The 4,828-nt window shown below is 38.8% G+C and overlaps 1 long non-coding RNA gene across 1 annotated transcript; it reads right to left on the bottom strand.

The window, feature by feature from the left end:
* Positions 1–2,649: 2,649 nt before the first annotated feature.
* On the bottom strand, positions 2,650–4,405 carry LOC144220469 (uncharacterized). The gene is made up of 2 exons (XR_013331748.1): positions 4,278–4,405; positions 2,650–2,680 (listed from the first exon to the last, which is right to left on the bottom strand). It is a non-coding gene; the product is annotated as an uncharacterized LOC144220469 (long non-coding RNA).
* Positions 4,406–4,828: the final 423 nt, after the last annotated feature.

The following is a 4,828-nucleotide window of genomic DNA, read 5'->3' as shown; positions in this document are numbered from 1 at the left end:
GTTTTATTTATTTATTTTTTGAAAGAGAGAGAGACAGCGCAAGCAGGGGAGGGTCAGAGAAAGAGGGAGACACAGAATCTAAAGAAAGGCTCCAGGCTCTGAGCTAGCTGTCGGCACAGAGCCCGATACGGGGCTCGAACCCACGAACCTGAGATCATGACCTGAACCGAAGTTGGATGCTTAACTGATTGAGCCACCCAGGAGCCCCTAATATTTCAGTTTTAACTAAAATTTAAAAGGTTTTCTAAATTGGAGCTTATAGGTGATGTATATCATTTCATTATGTCTTTGAGGTCAAAGAGATTGGCATGTAACTTTTGGAGAATGTTCATTTCCATCATAGGGCCTGTCTGTATTAATTTCTTATGCTTGATGGATTTTATTAAATGTTTCATTGCCATCCATTTATTTTCAAAACTGAATGCCTCCATTTCCTTTGAATCAAACAAATAACTACCTTAGTAGGTTTTTCTTTATTCTTAAAAACTCCAGTTTTTAATATATATTCATCTATTCACATGACAATCATTCATGACAATTATTAATAGAGTGCTTAGTAAATATCAGGAATCATACTAAGTCCTGAGGTAGAAATGCTTAAGAAATGGTCCTATATCAAGTGTTCATGCTTTAGCAGAGGTTGCCAGATGAATAAACATAATTATGAGCAGTGTTAATTGAATTGCAACAAAGGTACAAAGTATCATGGGAAAATAGGAAAGAGAACCAATTTATCCACTGGGTCCAGAGCTGGGAACCTTCTGATATGACGTTGAAGAATTGCCCCTACTGAACTAATAGCTGAGCAGAGATTACTGGCACTGATTGTGATACATTTGGTACTAATATGGCTTTGGAGCCAGACAGATCTGGAAACAAATTCTGGACCAGCCACTTTCTAAGCGGTATTCCCTCTAAGAATCAGCTTTTTCATCTGCACAGTGGTAGTGATGATACCTGCCTCACATAATGGGGTTAAATTAGATAATCATGTTCATACCTTTTCTTTAAGCTTCTCTGCATGAAATTTAGAGATAACAAGAGCAATGGAAGGACCAAATTCTGAGTTTTGGTGGCAATATTTCTATAGTAAAGGGAATGAAAGCCGAAAGCTTTGATGTGGAATTAGGCAGAATAAAGAGCCAGTGCATTGAATCTCTAAACCCACTGAAGAATGCACAGTAAATGCATTCAGGGTCCTTAAAAGTCAACATTGCCTTCCTTATCTTTCTGTAACTAAACTTACTTATTTACATGCTTAATTTATGATTTTCACTTATGATTTTCACTACAACCTTATTAAGTATATACTATTATTTCTAGTATCCTGGTTGACAAGGAAGAATAGAGGAATTTACAGGAGTTTAAGTGTTTTGCCCTAAGAATGTGGTTAGTAAAGGATAGAATAAGAGTTTGAACTCAGATCTGTGGAGCACTGAAGCCCTCGTCTTTATCTAATTTTATACTCTTGCTTTCTGCCCTGTTATGTTGAATTAAGGTTGCCGAGTGTGGTAGACATTGTCCTACAGATTCTGGCTTCTCACATTATAGTCCGTAGCAGGTAGGGAGGCTCAACTGCCATTTTCAGTAAGTAGGAAGGAGAGAGCAGACATCCAGGTCAAGGATTTTCTTTAAAGCAAGTAATATCAAAGTTGCCTCTATCGCTTCCATTCACTTTCCATCGGTGCAAATAGGTCACCACATCTCTTTGTAAGATGGGATGGAAAATTTAGGTTCTAGTTGGATAGCTACTTGCTCAGGAAGGAGAGGAGAATGGATTTGGGGAGACTACCATCAATTTCAATTACAATGCTCAATAAACATCCATTGAATGAGTAAATGAAGAAGAGCAAAGCCTGTAAGCAAACATGGTCCCCAAAGAGACAAAGACAAAGCTTGATCCACAAGCCTACAGCCCCATGTCAGCATGCCGATACGTCTTTCCAGCTAATTCATGCCAAAACACATCTGCAGGCATAGCCACCTATTGTAAGTATCTCTTCACTATAGTGTTTTCCTTTAATCTCTGGCTGTCAACTTTTCTCTCGAATGTCAGAATGGGATCGAAGCCACAGAAGAGCTTTTGTGAGCTCCATGGATTATGCTACTCTCTTAAGGAAGACAAAGTGACAGGTTGTACAGCACTTATCTGTATCACCTGTCAGGGACTCTTCATCCTGGGGCAGAGGAGAGTATCAGGAGTTTCAGCTGGTTATTTGTGATCCTCTTTTCAGGATGACTCCATTGGCGTTGGGAGTTTCTCTGACACTGGTGGAATGTGGTTTTAGTTCTCCTAAAAAAAGTGCTGGAAGTTTTCTACCTCTGTACTTCTGGACTCTGTCAGATCAATATCCTAGCTGGGAACTCCATCTCCGCAACTTCTTTTCTGTAATGTAACACTTTCTTTGTTTCATTAGAGAGTTTTTTTCACAGCCACTGCAGGGGCATGCATTGTATGATGCCCAACTGGTAGCAGATAATTCACCCCACACAGAGCGTGACCACTCTTGTTTGTTGCCTGAGGGTATGGCAGATTCTTATTAATTTCACTGAGGCAACAGCCAGAATTACAATAGACTGTGAATGCAGAAGAGAAAAAGTTACATTTCAGGGGAAGGAGTCAGTGAGGCTGTATTCTTCCAGACTTACCAAGGTGGAACCTTTTTCTCTCACTTGTAAGCTGAAAAAATAAAGAATAACTACTGAAACCTTATATCTCTTTAAGCTCTTTCATTCCTAGGAGCTTAAAGTGACTCTGTAGACCTACATCTCATTTATTTCCACAACATCCCTGTGGAGTCAGAGGCTAGTTTTTCTTTTACTGTCCAGAGGGAAGGTAATGCCCTGAGAACTTAAGTGATTTGTATTCAAAGTCAAAAAGTGAGTCAAATTGTAAAACCAATGTTTGAAATCAAGTGCTCTGCCTCTTCACCCAGGGGCTGCTTTAAGATGATAGTATTTGGGGAAGAAATATAGCTGGGAGAACTCAAAATATATGATAAAGATACACATGTCAAGTTATATCAAGATTCAGATTTGATAATGTTACTGAGTTCACAGATTTAAAAACATGCTCCCAATGACTTGACAATATTTAATGATGTGAACTGTTCTCACTCCCTTAAGCTACAGGCACAGGGATCATTATTCTGTATTTAGATTGGAATGATGCCCTGAAATCAGAGTTCCTAAATAGCACTAATGATTTCACATATTTCAGGAAGAATGGGGGACAATGGCCATGCACATAATGGATGCTCATTAAATTGTTGTAGAATAGTTATTATAACAAATTTAAAAGTGGATCTAGATTCATTTATAGATTTGTCAGGTTGGAGCAGGGTCTCCTTAGCTCCTATGATACTTTGTGCATATTAGGAAAAGTGCTTTTCTTCCAGGTGGACACGGCCCTAGGCCAGGGTACATAGCTTGGTGAGCAGAACCTTAGCTGATTTCAGCCTCATTTATCTATCTCCTCAACTGGATGCTGTTTGTGGCAATCTAGGGATAGAACAATACCCTTCAGAGTCATCTGGTCTACTGTCCCTCATTCAGGAAGTATAACATCATGCCTACCTCACAATAGAGGTGAATCTATTTTTAAAGACCTCTTGGAAAGATATTTTCACAACCCCATCAGTCACTCATAATAATATTCTGGCCTCCACGCACGTTGCACTCCCTCTGGCTCTGACCTTAGTTCTCTAGTTGCTAATGCCATGACTGCAATGTCCCCCAACTTGTGGAAAGCTGCAGGCCACATAGTTGTTGAGTATCTAGTATACTCATGACCTGAGACCCTCATGCATGGTAAATCCTCTTTACCATGGACAATGGGAGGGGAATTTAATTGCTTTGGATGATGATGGACCATCTTCTTCTTTTTGCTTCTGAAGTCTTGTCAGAAGCATTTTCTACTTCATTTGACATTCTAGGATCCTTTCCCTATATCCACTTGGTCCTTCAGTTCCTACTTCTTTCCATATTATATCCTGTGTTTCCATCTTTTAACACTTAATAATTCTCCATTGTACTTCAAGGTCATCAAGGGTAAGAATTGTGTATGCATATAGTCTCATTGATACCATGTAATGCTGGGCACTAGAGATATCGACTGGACACTCTCTTTCTGTGTATATGTATTGAATTAATGAATCAGTGAATGAATTAATGAATTATACTCAATTGCTCTTGAGAGGACCTAGCAAAATATACCTCCATGTTACAGACTACTGGAAGATGAAGGATGGAAAAGATATTCATTATATACACATTACCTTGTAACATGGCCAAAAGTCAACATCTTCTCAGGCAAATGGGCAATACTTCTGTACTTGATAACTTTCAAATTTGTAGGTGCTGGAAGGTGTTAAGACTATAGCTTAATTGAAATTCTCTAGCTTCTTCAATTGTCAGAACTAAATGCTATTCTGAGAGGGAGCTCTATATTCCCATGGTAACAGGGCTCCATTAAAGGCATGACATCACAAAGCTGTCCTTGTTTGAGGACACCTGGGAATTTCAAGTATAGACAGAAATACCCTTAAAGGCAAATTATACATACGTATTCTGTGCAATTATGTGCACATGCATAGATATGCCTAATTTAGCCACACCTTTCATTTGGTCCCATTTATCATTAGACTTTTAACGACCCAAATCTCAAGTGTGGATGTCATTCAAGGTGCTTTATCTTCTTAAAGGAGAGTCATCTAAATTTTGGAATAAATATCTACCATTAGATAGATGGTGCTGCTCTGGGGCAGAAAAGAAAAAAAATCAAATCCCTTCCTTGTCTACTTATTATTACTTGTAGCACAATTAAAGG

This window comes from Crocuta crocuta, unplaced genomic scaffold (genome assembly GCF_008692635.1).
Source record: "Crocuta crocuta isolate KB4526 unplaced genomic scaffold, BGI_CrCroc_1.0 scaffold186, whole genome shotgun sequence".
Lineage (NCBI taxonomy): Eukaryota > Metazoa > Chordata > Mammalia > Carnivora > Hyaenidae > Crocuta > Crocuta crocuta.
Note: the sequence above shows the minus strand (reverse complement) of the source record. Positions and strands in the feature narration are given on the sequence as shown.